The sequence below is a fragment of the Helianthus annuus genome, chromosome 5 (assembly GCF_002127325.2).
Source record: "Helianthus annuus cultivar XRQ/B chromosome 5, HanXRQr2.0-SUNRISE, whole genome shotgun sequence".
Taxonomy (NCBI): Eukaryota; Viridiplantae; Streptophyta; class Magnoliopsida; order Asterales; family Asteraceae; genus Helianthus; species Helianthus annuus.
Genome location: NC_035437.2, coordinates 109,875,065 through 109,893,242, shown reverse-complemented (window position 1 = coordinate 109,893,242; position 18,178 = coordinate 109,875,065). Strand labels below are relative to the sequence as shown.

The 18,178-nt window shown below is 37.3% G+C and overlaps 1 long non-coding RNA gene across 4 annotated transcripts; it reads left to right on the top strand.

Moving 5' to 3' along the window:
• The first annotated feature begins 3,556 nt into the window (after window positions 1-3,556).
• LOC118492238 lies at window positions 3,557-8,582 on the top strand. 4 transcript variants are annotated; one of them, XR_004892725.1, is made up of 8 exons: window positions 3,562-3,903; window positions 4,094-4,235; window positions 5,232-5,465; window positions 5,638-5,674; window positions 5,778-5,894; window positions 7,160-7,260; window positions 7,349-7,571; window positions 8,340-8,582. It is a non-coding gene; the product is annotated as an uncharacterized LOC118492238 (long non-coding RNA). The 4 variants fall into 4 exon arrangements; XR_004892727.1 differs by having other exon boundaries at window positions 3,557-3,903; window positions 5,232-5,674; window positions 7,354-7,571; XR_004892724.1 differs by having other exon boundaries at window positions 3,557-3,903; window positions 5,232-5,674.
• The last annotated feature ends 9,596 nt before the right edge of the window (window positions 8,583-18,178 follow it).

Sequence of the window (18,178 nt, the reverse complement as noted above, 5' to 3'; positions counted from 1 at the left end):
ATAAAACAGAGCCGATTAACCAAATAACGGACAACCCCGAAGCGGACCCCTCCCCCCAAGTACATCGATTAATATTACAACCACCTCTAATTCGATTTCATTAGTTGTTAATAGAAATATCTAGCAATACTCCTAAATTGAATGAAAAATCATGTTCAATCAAATAACCACATAACACGTTCATATCTAATCACAAGTAGTCAATCAAAGGGTTAACCAAAATAAATTCACCAACCTGAGCCAATGAGATCGTGTGTTAGAGTGGTGCCAAGGGACCCTCAAAGAAACTTGATTGAAGGATACGATGGCACAAAAATCTCTACCGTGTTCGCAAGAGGGGAAAAAGGGTTTTAGGGTTTGTAATATTTTGTAAGGGGTTGTGTGGGTGTCCCATCTCATGCACTAACGTAACAAATAAGGAGGAGATGGGCTAAGGGTCGGTTGGGCTTAGGGAGTACTCGGCCGAGTGTGGACCAGGATGATTTAATGTTGAGAGTGTAACAAATAATATGTAAGAAACTCACAATCCAATTATCATAGTAATTCGATATAATTAAAACAATTAAAACAAGTTTACGCAACATAGGCATAATGATGCCGAATAGTGGAGCATGAAGAGTGGTGATGTAAGTCAAGTGCCACGAAGTTAAACAAGACTAACATTGAAAGTTCGGGTTGTTACAATTTTATTAACGCAGCTTTCCAAGACTTAGAAAGTCAATGATGCTAGTGTTGGGACGAGACGACAGACGAATGTAACAGACGACGGATGCTACGGTTCCGTAGAAAAGGATGGCAATCGGCAGACTTTATATGCGGATGGGATGACGACGATGTTGTTGATAGTAACGGTGTCTATGGAGATATGCAAAGGAGAGGTGATGCACCACCTCCTTAAGATAATGGACCATCAAAATTAGTGACAGATTGTATAGAGATATAATGTAAGGTGTTGTGACACTTGATTGTGTTCTTGGCGGTGTGCATATATGTGATGTTATTGTGTGTTAGGTTAGTATTAGGACGTGTGGTCCTAACCCGAGCTATGAATGTATGGGTGTGGAACGTATCGTTTCCTTACGAAGGCAATTAGCAATCCAACCATGCTAGATCTATGGCGGTGCCAAGGGATTCAACACCATGTGACGCGTATGACGACCTGAGACAGAATGGCTTCCGGTAGAATACCTAGTTGTCGCATGTTATTGAGAATTTTAGAGGAATTAATATTGCTCGGTGGAGACGAGACAGCGAATGTTAGAGGTGAACGTTGAAAGCTAAAATTCAGGAGAAAAACAAGAACGATTGGTGGAGTAGATTTTGAATCTACGAAAGTGGATGTATTAAGTTAACGACAAGTTTCTTGAGATCATCAACTTGGTAGGAGGAGTGCTTCACATTAGCAGGAATTTGATAAATGATGCACGAGTTTCTTGCGAATGTTCCTTTGACTACAACATATGGTACTTTAAGCAAGGATAAAGTTCAGTGCGGTGATGTTTTATAGTGAGCGGGTGTCACATAAAAAAAAACACAATCGTGTAGGGGTGAGGTTGCAGACATGTATGGTCTTTGACTAGCGGGATTCGAGGACGAATCCTATTTTAAGAAGGGTATTAATGTAACATCCCAAATTCTTCCTACCCAATTTTATTTTGTGAGAAATTACCGAATCTAGTTTGCGTGCACGAGACGAAGTATGGTTGTAATCACAACGAATTTATTAGGGCTGAGCATTATACGGTTCAGAACCGTCAGAACCAGGGAACCGAACCGGAACCGCTAGATCCAAACCGTATTTTTGTATATAGGGTCCGGTTTCGGTTCTTAAATTTGGGTAAAAACGGTTCCCGGTTCAGTTCCAGTTAAAACCACGGTTCCAGTTAAAGAACCGCCAGTTGGGATTATAAATATTTAAAACCCTATTTTATTAATGGGCTTTTCAACATCATACTACCATCCTAATTCTTATGCCCTCCTCTTATATTCATTCCACAATCTCATCTTTCATCTTTTAATTCTTCTCCATCTCTCAACTCTAACCCTAATTGTTATCATACAAGTACATCTCCATCAAGACCCTGCAAATACAGGTACGCTATTCTACATGACCTTTTTTATGATTGTATATATATATTTTCTTTCTAGATGTTTGCTTTCTGATACATATAGTTTTCTGTATGTGAAAATAAAAATTGAACAAAAATAATCAAATCAATGTTGATCGAATTGTAAATGTGTATATAAATAGTGTATCGCTTGGTAAATACAGTAGATGCATTACTGATCAATCTATTCACGTGAACCAAATACAGTAGATGCATTATTTGTTTATTTTTTTAATTGCTAACACTTGGTTTCATTTAGATGTTTATGAGAAGATTGAGAGGATGAAGATCAAATGAAGTTTGAAGATGTTTGTTTTAATTGTTAACACAATAGTTTTATTTAGAGTTTGTTTTATGGCTTGAAATTTTTTATTGTTGCTTTGCTACTTTTATTTTAGTTGGTTTGAACTTTGAATGTTGCAATTCTTAGTTAATGTTTAAATGGTTTGATTTGTTTTTATTGAATTGTTAATTTTACGATTTAACTGTCAACCGGTTCCCACAAGAACAATTTACACGAGAACTGTTTAACCGGTTCGGAACCGAACCGGAACCGTTATAATACGGTTCGGTTCCGGTTCTTAAATTTAGCAATTAACAGTTCTGGTTCGGTTCGGTTCGGTTCGGTCTGGTTCTAAACAATTGCACAACCCTAGAATTTATTTTGGTGAAACTTGAGGGGGGCACTATGTGATATACAAAACTATAACATATTAATTTATGGACATCTATTATCTATATTAAAACAAAACACTTTGGTGCCACTTGTCATTTGCTTAAACCACTATTTGCCACCTGTCATCCTCTTACTCCATCTTTAGAAAATTTGAGCGCTAAAAACACACTAGCCTATGTCTTCGCTCTTTTCCTTCACACTTTCATACGTTTCATATCACAAACCCTAATGACGTCTCCCTCTCAAGCATCCATGGCCGCCTTCGTATCTACAGCATCTGTAGCCATCTTCTTTATACATGCGACCACCACAAGCCCTCTCTTTTTCCTCTGTCCCTCTGTCGCCTCTTTACAAATATTCTAAGATCTTCATTCCATAGATAATCTGTTATTTGCAATCTCCAGACCCCAAGCTTTCTTCATTTCAATCGCGATTGAAAGCAACCCGTCTTTATGGAGAAATTGATTGAAAGCAAAAACTAGGGTTTATAGAATTAGAGGCAGAATTTATCAGGTGCTCTCAATCCATCTTATTTGTTAGTTTTAGGTCAAATTACTTTTTGATTTGATCAATCGTTGTGGATTTTGTCGGGGTTATACAAATCTGTAACCCTAATGATTGATCGATATATGTTATTTGATTTCCTTGACTATAACACACACATCATTTACGTTATATTGCTTTAATCGTTGTACGTATGTATAAATTTTGGTGAATTATAAAAGTTCTAAAACCCTAATTGTAGATTTTGTGGGTTTTTTTTTTACAAATCCGTAACACTAATGTTCAGGGTTTTTTAGTTTGTTCTGAATTGTATAGGTTTTTTACGTGTTCTATTTACACATATTTCCGTCTGCTTATGTGTAATTTGAAAGCTTTCAACAAAGCTCGATTTGTGATTTCATGTCGTTTGAACTTTTTGCAGAAAACAGAGGCGTTGAAGAAGCTTAAAGTAGAGATGATTCTGAATACAACGAAATACAGCCGAAGAGGCAGCGGCTCGACTGCTCGAGCAATGGCGTTGGAGCATAAAGTTGTCCGAGTTCATTACGACTGTGGAACACGAAAGACAAGGCGATTCAGATGCATCTTCAGATTAATGAGATGATCGATGTCAAGGTATTGGTTTTTATTTTGATTTTAATGTCTTTAATGGGCCAAAGATTGTTGAGTGTATGTACACGAACAAGTAAAATTAACTTAAAACTGTAGGTTTAATAGGTCAAAGTGTCTTAAAGTTTAAAGTTGACACTAATAAAGTAATAATTCATAAGAAAACATTGAAAGTTTTGGTGATGATGATTCTCAGGGAATACCAACAACAATGAATTGGCTTCTATTGAGGGAAAATATTATAATGAAAGAACTGTTAAATGTTTTGAAAACAGCATGGTGTTTTCATTACTTCCATTGGCTATTAAGTGGTGGAGAAATGCTGCTAAACAGAACCGGTATGTTCAATTTCAGCTAATTAATCGTACCCGTTTATACTTTTATTAATTTCTTATTTAATACAATAAAGATGAAACATATATTGAATCCACCCTTGAATGGGTTGTTTACTTTTGTTAGGTTCTTGTGAAAATTAGGGATGAGCAAATAGTACCAGTACCGATACCAAATTTCCCGAACCAAAATATTTTCGGTAACGACATTTGGCTTTTTTTAGTATCGGCATGGGACATTATAGGTTTTTACCTTCGAATACCGTTCCGTACCGTACCATGTATTTTCGGTACCGGTACCCATTTTTGGGATTGACGGTACCAGTATCGGTTGGTACCGAGTTCATCCTACTTGTGATGGGTTCATTGCATTTGGTTGGTGATGTCATGAAATTAATTTACTGAAAAACGAGTTTCGCTAACATTTTGTTGGACCGATAACTTGCAATAGGTATTCGACATATAATCTTAGAAATGAAGTCTTGGCGGCTTCAAACACACATGTAGTCTCTTTTTGTTTTTTATTTTTCATTATTCTAAAGCTATTTTTAGGTTCTACTGGAATAAAATTTTATTGTGATGTTTGATTTACTCAAATATTACACCATAATGATAAATGTACTCAAAATTTAGTATCCAAGCATAGAGTCATTTGGTCATTTTTATTGTAATGTTTGACCCGTTATAAGTAAACGGGTAAATATTGTTGCATTTAGCTATCAAGCGCATAAAAGTTTTTTTCTTACATATTTTTTGTTTTTTTTAGTAAATTTATGATAAATCTGCAGCAAGAAAGTGCATATGATGGTTGGCAAAATGGCGCTTTAAATTTTCCACCAACTTACTAATATGAGCCAGATTATGTAAATATTTTGGCGGGGAACCTAAAGCTGTTATGTGTACTCCCGCATGGGATGATTTTGTTTATAACTTTTTTTCATCTTTTTATTGTTATTTTTTATTGTAAGTTACTTGTATGTTTATTTAGACACTTTTATTCAGGTGTGACTGTATACTTTCATATGGGAAGTGAGCCGCAAACGAGCTGTTGAATGGAACTCGAACAAGACTACAAGACAACTGATTATCTCTGTTTTCATATGCTACTATTTGGTGCCTATGGATCATTCGGAATGATAAGGAAAGCTCTGTTACCAAAACCATTGAAGACATTAAAGAGACGACATACCTCTGGTTATCGAATCGCACCAAGATTACAATTTGGCAATAGAGCTGGTAGTCTAACTTTATCCCAAATGATAAAAGCTCTTAGTGTTTTTGTTGGTTATTCTTTAGTTTAGCTTAAGTGTCTTTGGCATTGTATATTTAATTCTATGTTGGTGTTGTTTGGATGGGCCCTTCTCGGCTTTTATTACACTGGATGGGTCAATCTGTTCTTTTTGTATAGTAATAAAAGCCTTGCCATTCGACATCAACCGGAAATGGTACGACACATCATACTTTTTTAGTGATATTACTTAGTTAACTCACCATTTAGAATAAAACTATGTTTAGTAAAAAATGTTTTTTTTTTATCTTTTGTTTCAGTGAACTCACCTCTCTGTAATGGCTTAAAGACAACGCTTGTGCTTGACCGCTGAAATAATTGCCATGTCAGCAACCTATTCAACAATGGAGTTGGTTCAAGGTCATCTTAATGTTCAGGTATTCTTAATAACGTTTTCGTTCATTAATGTTTTATAATTTTATGTTTATGATATATTAAGCTTTTTACAAATTTGTTGGTATCTGTAAACTGAAAAATATCTTAGCCAATTCATGTGCAATCACACATGCTCTTATAACGGTTTCCATGGGGGTCCCGCATGCATTTTACAAAGATGACTTCCTTCTGTCATTGATGAGATCCAAGTCATCAAAGTCAGTATACATTGAAAAAAAAAAACATAATTAGTGGGGATTCATGGATATCCGATAAGATTTGTGGAACATTATTAGTGATTGTAGATTAGTGATTATGTTTAGAAAGATTATTAATGATTGTAGAAGTTAACTATGTTGTATTTGAAGAGCCACCGTTTTGTAGATTCACAATTATAACAATGCTCATTTACGTAGATTCCCGATTCATAGTACTGTTCTGTGTTTAAAAAAGCGAGCTTTAAGCGCGCTTTAAGCTGAAGCACTGAAGCGTTTGGAAAAGCGCTTTTTTGGTCTGAAGCGTTACAACACGTGAAGCGTTTTGAAGCGAGCTTTAAGCGCGAAGCGATGATGGTTTGAAGCGACGCTTCAGCCCAATCAGGTCATATTTGGGCCATTTTTTAGGGCCTATAGTCTTTAAATAGGGTGTAAATGAGGCCCTACTTCTTTACCCTAATAATCAGCCGCTGTCTTTTAACATATCAGCCGCTGTCTTCCTCTTTCTCCTTCTATTCTATCAGCCGTTGTCTTCCTATTTCTCATTCTATGTGTTAAGTGTGTTTTTAATCATGTTTTTGTGTTTATTATTGATTAACAAGTAGAATAGGTCATATTGATGTGTACAATATTTTTTTTAATTTTGAGCGCTTCGTATACGTGAAGCTCTCGCTTATAGATTTTGGAACCAAAACGCTTCGGAGCGTCTCACGCTTTTTTAAACCAAGGTACTATTTTAGTAAGATTGTCTTACTTTTGTTATGTTCTAATAACTAAATGGGTATTATATCATGCTATTTTGAGGTGAGCTACATGAATTAATAATCACAAAAAGTATGTTTTTTTTCATTTTTATTATTATAAATAACGATTAACAAGTGCTTATAGGAAACAGAATTGGAAAGAAATAAGTGGTATGGTCTTCATTTATCAAAGATAAAAGAAGTCGTACATTGATTTATGTGGTGTATATGCGTCCTTTTTTCTTTCATTTTCCTTAAATTATTTTTTTTAATGGTGAGTCGTTTGCAAATTTAATTATGGTGTTGCAGTATATACTCTAATTCATAGCCGAGAGCACCGGGCTATGGTTGTAGAACTGATAAAACCGAAGAAATATAGCTTGATTGGAATGAAATTGCACAAGAACATGGTAAGGAGAATCATGGGACTATTTGAATTTAAGAAACAATAATCGTATATTTCCTTTTATAACATTTTGTAAATTCCTTACTTGCAAGGTAAGTTCATGTGGGCTTTTCATACCCGAGACAGCTTGTGTGTACAATTGTAGTTGTGGTCATTCTTTCGTTTTCAGTTGTGATTACTGGGAAAATCACATCGCCAGCAACATTCTATGCTACTGCTGGTGGTATTGTGGCTGCTTTCCTCTCGGTTTTCTGGTCTTTTGGGTATATTCGTCTTTCTGATAGGCTTCAGAAGACCGCCAATGACCCTTTAAAGGTATCTTTCATCAGTTTAAGGTTTTAATTTATTGCATAATTATATGGTTCACAAGCCACATTGTTAGGTTATCTTTCGGCAACATATCGACTAATATACAATACAACCTATAATTGTGTGTATACAACTTAGTATTTGTATTTCGTAAAAAAGATTCGAGTATACAAGCAACGGTCCGGTCATAGGTTCAAGACCCTATGGGAAACCTGTTTTTGGTCCAGTCTGGAACCATAAAAAGCTAACATTTTGTAAACATCCCAAGGGTTCTTAGTTGCTAATGGCGAATAGCGACAAATAGTGATAAGGTACCTATATGCTACATAGCCAATTAGGATAAATAGCGGGCGGCTATTTTATAAACAGCGATACAATAGAATTTTTTTTAAATATTTATATGTATAATATATTATAATACACTGGTGGCTATTTTATATGTAGAATTTTTTTTAAATATTTATATGTATAATATATTATAATACACAGTGATAAGTCATTATAGTTAAATGTCGACTTTTTATATATAATTATATGATGCAAATTTTCCGAAATGTCCTATAAAATTTCATAATATAATATTTTGTCTTATATTTTTTGACAGCAATTTTTTTTATCCCAAAGTAGTAAGTATGTTAGGATCTCTCCATGTTTATGGGTTACCAGATCTTCCTTTTCTTGCTAATTGTGAAACTTTGCTATATGATCATTCTACATTCATACTCATATGTCTAGAAAGTAAATAACTTTACATTTTTCTTTTGTTGTTTGCAGTGTGGATCCTAATAAAAAGACGTTAAATATACAAGTTAAGAAGTGTTGAAGTTGATAGTTAGGTGCAATGAAGGTTCTTTTTATAAACCATGTGTTGTAAATTTTATGATGTTTGAAACATGAATAACACAATAATAGTTGGATATGGATTTAAACTTAGCCAAAAAGGTAATTGTGAATTACAATTTGCATGTTAATGAGTATTCTCGCACAATCGTTTCTAGCATTTGCGCTATAAGTGATGTTATAACATTCTTATCTTATTTCAGTATTGTCATATTTGATTATTTTACTAAATGAACATTATGAATTTTGAGTTTTCATTGTTTAGATTATATTATTCGAAATCGTCAACAAATTTTAGGCATGAAGTTTTTGAACATGTGTATGTATAACCTTACCATGATATTATAACATTCTTATCTACTTTTTGGTGGATTTTGAACATGTGTATGTATAACCTCACCATGATGTTAGACATGAAGTGTACACTTCTTTTCAAAGGGAGTTAAATGTCATTTTACCCCTGAAATGGTAAAAGTGAACAAACCACATGGATGAAAATGACACTTAACTCTAAAAGAATAAAGTGTTAGGTCAACTGCTGGCTTTCGCCTTCGTTGCAGGTTCTAGGGGTGTTTATGGTTCGGTTTAAAACTGTGAAAACCTGTCATCGGTTTGGTTTCATAGCCAGTTTTTTCTCAACTTTCGGTTGGTCAGTTTTTAAAATATCAAATCGCGACAAACGTTATACCGAAAACCGGTTGTATAAAACAGTACTGGACCGTAAGATTTAACAACATATTATGTGTTTAGTTGGTATTAAGCCACCCGCGAAACTCGCGGGTTCTTAGGCTAGTGTTGATCTATGGAAGAACTCAAGGGACTTTATTGTAAATTCTCAATTTATATAACCATTCCCTTTCATCACGTAAAATTCGAGAGGATCTTCATCATCATCTTCGCAAAACCCTACTGCGCTGCAACCACCATCCAAAACATGCATCCTTCATTCGTTTAACATGATCAAGCACGAACCTTGATTCCTTCGCGACTTCTGATTCATCTCAAGAGGCGTGTATTGTTCCGGTAGCGGTAGCGGAAACAAGATTGATCAGGTTAGTTCGTATGCTTTGATCTCTTTTAGGTTAAGTCGTTGTATAAGAGTTCTTGGGGGTCGGGTTGTAGGTTGAAAACAGAACCATGTTGAGACGTGTTAGATCACGATTCCGGGGTTTCGAAGGCTGCCATCTAAGTGCTCTTGCTGTTTGTCGGAATAGCGACCGGTACATGGTAGGGTCACGGCTTGGGTGGTTAAAAGAAATCTGATTAGGTTTACATGTTGATGGCTATCCTTAGTTAATCACTAACTGGAAACCTTGTTACCCTACGGAACCGAACCGTGAATATTGTGTAGTTGCGTTATGTGGTGGCTTATTTGTTAGGGTGATAATGAAGGGTTGTAACGGCATGAAAAGTATTAATGATGGTAGAGGGAAACGAAGGGGAGGATGGTATGCATGGAGGTGGCGATGGTGTACGGAGGTGATAGTGATGGTGATGGTGATGGCGGCATAGTTACGACGATGACGTACGACTGTGTGCGGTTCATTAAGATGGTGCGTGATGGAGTTTTGGCTTGTAAGGGATGCCGTATGATGATGGTGATGTTACTCTTTAGACCAAAATCCATTGGTTGTTGCATGGTTAGAGGAATTCGCATGCATGGTTCTTGATTCTTGACTGGAATGGTAGTGATTAACTAAGAAATTACATGATGGTGATGGGTTAACTGTCTTTGGCTTACACTTTTATATTCGATTATTCACACGGGTTTACAGGCTTTACTCAAGACATTCTGCGATTCTTTTACTACATTCACAACATCCAGTTCGCGTATTAATCTGGTACGTATGACCAGCCTTGAGAAGGTGTTGCGGTATGGTCCATTGCTAGGAATCAAACAGGTAAGCATCTTGGCGTAAGGTGGTCGTTTGGAATTACCTTTCTGTGTTCGGCTCGGCGATATTGAAGGTCCGGTGGATTAGTGCAGTCCTCGAGGCGGTCTCGGTCTCGTGCAAGCTATGATTCGATGCGTACAACCATTTAGGTTTTGGTACTGTGGTTCAACAGATAAGCTATGAGTGATGGTGATGCATGGTTACTAAAATTCTAAGTTGGATATAACCATGTCATGACTGGTATAGGTGGGGGTTAACTAAGAGTTTAATTGGTGCCTGGTGTACAATTGGTAACGATTTGAGGAAAAAGTGATGAAGCTTTATGATGAGCTGTTTGAAGTTGATGGCATTGTATTATGTGTGCTCTTCGAAGATGATAACAAAATGTTAGTTTTAGTAAGTTAAGCATGCATGTCAATTCTCTCTCATGCTTGTTATGTTCTTTTTTTATTGAAATTTTGGGTTTAGCGGTTAATAAACATTATTAGGATGGAATTATAGAGATTGGTAGTGACGTATACGTTTGAATAAACAGGTCTTGCTTATTCTAGGATTCGAGCTTTCTTACACTTCTATAGCTCCGTATAACTCGATCCTTCTGATAAGGTGAGTTCTTGAGCCCACTCTTCTAAATGTTTTTAAATCTTTCGGGCTAATGTGCATGCTAAACTCGTATGATTATTTTCATGAAGGAAGTTGTGAAGTTCTTTTTACATATAAAAAAAAATTCATTTTTTTACTCGTATGTTTTTTTTTAGGATGAATTGTGAGTAGGGTTATATGTTTTTATATACCTATTCGTGTGAAGGCAATTATTGATTATATACGCATATTTATATATATTTACATATATATACTCGAGTTTATGATGGAATAAAAATATTTATGAGTTGTGTAGGTACGAAGGTACATGTATGATGGTTGAAGTATATATATACATAAACGTATGCATTTATGTGTGAGCTGATGATGCCCTCTTTAAACTTTTTTCAAAGTTTAGGGTTTACACACATGTTAGATGTATTGCTTGGATGAAGACTTTTTTTTTATGAAGTTGTATGGTTTATTTGTACTTACATACCAACTATACATGAGGATCATTTTCTTGCCATTTTATGTGCTTGCGTGTGATGTGTTGGGTCATGCTACAACCAGGTCGAACAGAGGAAGTCCCCTAACAGATTATCTGTCCTTGGGGCAAGAGGAAGTTCCCTAACAGTTTATCTGTCCTTGGGCAAGAGGAAGTCCCCTAGCAGTTTAACTGCCCTTGGGCGAGATGAGATGAAAAAAATTCCTTTATCCCCTACTTTGTGTTTGGGATTTAAGGTGAGGAGATCTGTGTTGTGTGCTTGACTCATTAAAAGATGAATTTTTAAATTTTGAGGATAAAATAAATATATTTATTTATTTCCATGATGAAGATGTTTTACAACTGTTTATTTGTTAAATTATAAACTTGAACTCACTCAGCGTAGCTGACTTTTGCATACACGTTAGTTTGATTTCAGGTTAGACATATGAGCGCGAGACCACTTGGATGTTGCACGAAGCTACCCGGCGTTGAAGTTGGCATTTCTAGTTGAAGACGATGCTTTAATAAATAAATTTTAAATATTAAATTTTGTATTTTTAGTTTGGATGTTTCCCATGTTTTGGGAATTTGACTTAAATGTTTTCCGCTGCGTATTCTATTATTATTTAAAAAAAAAATTAAGTGTTTTAGATTTTTATGCAATAATATGTACCAACTGTGAGACACCCGGATTTTGGGGTCTTACATTTAATTACTATATTGTTATTCTAATAAATGTTGTATGTTATTTTTCAGACTATAGTTGCACCTATTGATGTAGTTGACGAGCCAGGTATTGATGAACAAGAAAATGTTCGTGTTTATAAGTTTCATCGTATGGCTTCTAAGGATTTTGTAAGTTTTAATATTATTTTAGGAAGTACTATGTGACAACCCGAATCTCTAAGGTTGGCGTTATTTTAAACTCCACAATCTGTGGCGCTGGATTACACGTGTACATCACTAGATATTTATGTGTGCATATTAACTGCACACGAATTCGTTAAACGTGTTACATGTATTAAACGTGTTATGTGTATTAATCGTGTTATACATGTGTTGAATTACTTATGTCGCATTGGCGTGTTTGTACGTACGTGGAAGAGTAAATAATGTAGTGTCGCCTAGTCTCTTGCTTGGGCCGAACTAGAATCTAGTTATACACTTGGGCCGCGACACACTTCTTTCGGACCGCACTTCTTTTCGGGCCGCGAGGCATGTATTAGATCACACTTTGAACCTCCAGCTTATTCTTTGAACCCATCGGGCCACACTTGTTGATTAAGCCCAAACCCATTTTGGGTTTCGTATACAAGAGAGATAGGAGGGGGGCATGTAAACGGTAATTTGGAAGTTGAACAAACCCTAGCACACCCTCACTTCTCTTACGAATTGATGGTAACTCAGCTTTCATCGGAGCTCTCATTCTCGTGAAGTATCATCTCTATTTCTCATGCTTGTAATCGGTAAGTAGGTTTAATCGTTTTTTTTTATTGTGACTGGACTCGTGAGTTTAAGTGATTGATTGGGATATCACCATGAGGTTGAGAACATATATGTGTGCATGAAATCAATATGTGTTCATGATCAATGTTATATAACAGTGGTGGTATTGGTCCAATAGGATTGAGGGCACATGGCTCATGTGGTGATCTAATCAAACTATGTCTGATGTGCATGTGGAAAATAGTCAAGATTGTCGGCCATCAAATAAAAGGTCCAATCATATATAGAGGGGTCATTAAAATATCAAAATATTATTAACTTGTGCGACGATGATGATGATTTGATGAATATATGAATTGAAGTTCATGCTATAAATGATAAACAACCTGTAATAGTCGAATGTTTTGTTGTTTGATGAAACTGTGGGTTGCGTGATCATTGATGTAGTGATAAGATATCATGGTAAAGCTATTATTAACTGAGGTTTGGATCAATGTTAGTGTTAGGTTTATATGGTCATGTTTAAATTGGGTAACTATGTGATGGATCAATCGGAATTGTGATGCTTATATTAGGCCGATTACATGTTAACAGTTTGTGGGATATATAATGATATGTGTGTTCGAATAACAAAAGTGAACTATATGCTAAATGGTGTTTGCAAATTAGTACAGTGATTATGTGAGGATGTAACAGATAGGGTTCGAAATCGCAAGTAAACAAGTTAGGACATGTAATATTAGGTTAACTTTTGAAGTATTTGGCATGTAGTTAGAGTTGAAAATTATCTTGGATATGTGTTTGTTGTAATCAGTAACTGTTGTTGCAAATTGTGGTACTTGAAATTCCGTTATAAACATAGTCATATGTATGGCAAGGAATAATGGATCAACGGATGGGTAAATAAAGATGTAAAACTGGATTGAATGAATTATGTGATGTAAGTGGTGATCGGCATAAAATGTTAAACAGCTTAGGTTACAATCTCATGCGTACGTCGAGTTAAAAGGTTGAGTTAAACGGAACTGGCGTATAATATGAATTTATAATATGGGTATGTGTTGGTATAAATACTTGCTACAACTTACGTGATAGTATGAACTATGCTTGATACGACTTGTATGATGTGCACGTATGATTGTGATTTACGTGAATATGAAACTGATTATCACTGGTGATCCTAATAGGATTTGATTGACAACTGTAAACAAGAAACTAGTCTTACCGAGCAACTCTAAGGTGAGTTCACTGCACTTTTCTAAGCATGCGTCCCGGTGGTTTGGGACATCTGGTAAACGTTCCTAAAGGGAATACTGGGTAAACTGTTTATTTGGGATGTTGGTTATTGTACACAGTATAAATCATGTAAGACCCCATACATCTACCGTGTTGCTGAAGAAGCAACGAGGTATTTAGTTGATAGCGCTATTAGGTTTGGCACCCTCACACCGGGCCGAAAGGACGGGCGTGAACTAATTACCTGGACTTCATGACCAATGCCTAGTTAGAGGCATTGGGGTTGGGCATTCACATCGTGTATATAGAAGACCCCTTACATCTATTCAAGGTTGTTTGATACCTTGGCATCATGACCAATGTCTAATTGGAGGCATTGGGGTTGGGCATTCACAGCTAGTCGCCACGTACGGTAATCGAGTAATATCAACATCAAAACAAAACGTCGAACTGTCTTAAACATACATCCGGTAACTAAACACGTTAACAAAACTTTGAACTCACCAGCGTCGTCTGACACACTTGTCTGCATGCTTGCAGGTCGTTAGAATTCGTGACATGGACTTGCTATCTGGGAGTGCTGGAGTGGTCATGGATCAAGGCTCTTGGATATACATATATTGATACATTGGTTTTGAATACTTACTATGAAACAGTTGTTTAACAATTTACTATATGCTTCCGCTACACAACTCTTTTGGTTTAATCTTATGATTGGTATTTACAATTGACAATTAAGGATATGTTTGTTTAAATACAATGCATGGTTCAATGTGATTGGTGGCTCGAATCCTGGTACGTCACACATCCCGCGGTGTTCCTGCATGTGGTATTTTGGGGGTGTGACAGTTTGGTATCAGAGCCACTGGTTATAGTGAACTTGGTTTTAAAACGTTTTTATAAAGCCAGACTATAACCAAAAAGTTTTGACAACAAAGAATACGACCATGACACTCAGCTCCAGATTGCAAGGTTCGTCCCTCGTATACTCATTGTACTGCGTAACTAGTGAACACTTATGTGTGATATTGCATGTGATTGCACATTTAGCACACAATAGTATGAATTCATGTATTACTTGCATGTGTTATATGACTAATAGGGTGGTATTTTTCCCTAAACATTCGTGACTCACGTATTGTGACGCTCTTTGTTTGCTACTCGAGTTTGAGGAACCATTTGACATGAGTTAGGAGGAGCTGAGATGAGCATGCAAATCACAATATTATTGTGGGTGCACACATAATAATAATGTGGGGTGCATGCGAGCCCAGTGAGGCTTAACAAGTGAAGAAGGGGTTCCGCTCTGTTATTTGATCAGTGTGAAAGGTAACAAATTTATAGGAGTCATAACAGTAATCACCTCCTACTCGAATGTGGCCTTTTCACCTCTCTCTGAATCCTTTCGAATCTCTATGCTATCGAGTAATACATGAATTCCCTCTGAACGCCTAGCGAACCGTGTAGAATGATAGGTGCTGGTACGAACGTCCCTGAGTTGGATGTTGCAACGTCAATGATTAATCTTTCCCATTTCTCATCGTAGAGTGGAACTCAAAGATTTGGCGCAATAGATCCAGAAGTGTGATCACTTCTGTAACACTCTCGCAGCAAAACCGTGTGGTATTTGATCAACTTGGGAGAACGATGGACAAGAGGGTAAATGTAGTATTTTACCGACTTCAGCATTTGAATGACTCTATAGTCTGACAATTAACATCAGCGATTTGACTCCAAACGAATCCTTAACCCTAGTCAATAACTTATGGGAGCCGACTTTTATGAATCAATCGGGACATAAACGATGACAATCGACCATGATGTGGACTGTGTAACTTCTAACACAACGAGTAGCACCTTGGAACTTAGCACGAAATATGAAGAGATGGACATCGTTGGTGAAGGATCGTAGGGTCCTGTTTCAAGCAACAACATTAGAGGCAACAGTTATCGTGACATCAAGGTACTTGTAATAGTAGCTTACAGTATGGAAATGAAGGTGCCTACGGCATGTAATGGCAGTTGATAATTCAAGACGACAACAACCAAGGGAGCGATGACAGTATGGTAGCAATCCATGTGATTGTAACAATAACACCGGCAGTGGTGCTCACGGAAGAGTATTTAGGACTGATGTAGGCGACGACCGGACAATAACAACATGGTAGTTTGGATGGATAGCGAATCGCTTCGCCTTAATTCCGTTTAACCCTGATGCTTCTCGAAACCAAACCTCTTATGGAACCGGCTGATGGCAAGTCAACTGAAACCGCATATGTTAGTTGGGATGCAAACTCGACCTTGCGGGGGATAGGCATTTGACACAGATCTTACTTCAACTATCCTTGGTAGTTAAGACGCAGTAGTCAGTGTTGGTTGGTTATCTGGATATATCGCCCAGACGTACCATGTGAGAAGAAATTTAGCGTCACTATATGCTCTAAAGTACCAGATTGGTGAAAAGATTAGCATCATGTCAGTAATGGCAGCCTCGAAAGCGTCTATGGAAGGATGACCCCGCTGTAGTAGCAACTATTTCTAATGATCAGACCTAGTAAGATATGATCTGGGATCCACCAATTGTTGTGACTCATCTCAATGTGCAATTCGAGGAACTTTCAGGTCTACTATCACAACTGTTAGTCGGAATCTCAGTGATCTCATGATTAGAGGGAACTCCGAATACTTATACTCTTATCGTCTTGCACCAGGAGGGTTACAAGAACTGTATAAGCTACTACGAGAACTGCTGGACAAGAGTTTTGTCGGACCTAGTTTTCGCTTTGGGAAGCCCCAGTTATATCCGAGAAGATAAGCCCTTTTTGTGTGTGTGTACCGATTATCGAGAACTCATCAAGACAACAGTTGAGAACCGTTTGCCTCGACCATGTATCAACAACCAGTCGACTAGTTACAAGAGACGAGCTTTCATTCGAGGATTAATTTACGAGCGCATTATTATCAGATGGAAATCCAAGGGGAGAAAGTTCTTAAAGAAGCTTACCAGACGCAATTCGGCCATACAACTTTGTACATCATGACCTCTAGAGTGATCATCACACCAGCAGCTTCATGGATCATGCGAACCGACCATACTATTGGGTGTCATTATGAACCCTTTCTAAGGGGAAAGAATAGCACGGACAACTTTTATCCTATTTGAGAGGTCCTGAGGGAGAAGCCACATCACGCGAAGTCTTGATGAATGTAACTTCTGGATTCAAGAGGTACCTTTTGGGTAATCTAATCAACAAAGTGGGAATGCACGTGAATCTCGCTAAGACCCGTTTTGGTTGGAAACTGATCGAAACCAAAAGTCCTTCGAGGATACAACGATTACTTGGTTCCGCTTGATTAATCACAGAAATTTCGAAGGTCGCGTAGCTTAGACCCCTTTAGCACAGCCGGGTGCCGTGTTCGCGAAAGACAGAACAGGAGAACGTCTCTTCAGCTTTCGAAACCTAACTCTGTAAGGTACTGAGCCTCATTTTTACCCAAGGGCACGGGTAATACGGTGGTATATCATTATGGTTTGAATCAGAGTCCCAGTTACTCGTCGACGCAACACGAGAGAGTGACGACTCACGTAATGGAGTTACAAAGAAGAACTGCGTGAAACACAACTGGAGGTAGAAACCGTGGTCTTTGGAGTTACTTGGAGGCATTACTTGGACGGTACCAAATGCGTTACTTAGACCGATCACAAGGGCCTTCCGTGTACCCTGGTTTCGAAAGAGCTAAATCAGTAAATGGCATCGTTGGATGGAACATCGGAGAGGATTACGACTGTGGAACTTGAACGTGCAGGTCACTATCGACTCTAACTCACCTGACCCAACTCGTTTTGGGCAAACTAGAGAACTAACGGGAGAGAATTTTCAAGTTGAGCCCATGCGAGGCATGGAGGAGCAACTTTGGCAAAACGGACGATATTCACTAACCCATGGAACGACTGTGAATCTCATTTCACGGCAACGGTAGGGAAGTTGTGCTTAGCAAGCACACCGGCTTTGAAATTCTAGTCATCTGGGTTTTGCAGGAAGACGTTTGGAGCTGTAAATCTTGTACCAATGATTGGGCATGGAAACCCTGTATGGTTATGACGTTTGACTTGGGAAAGTCAA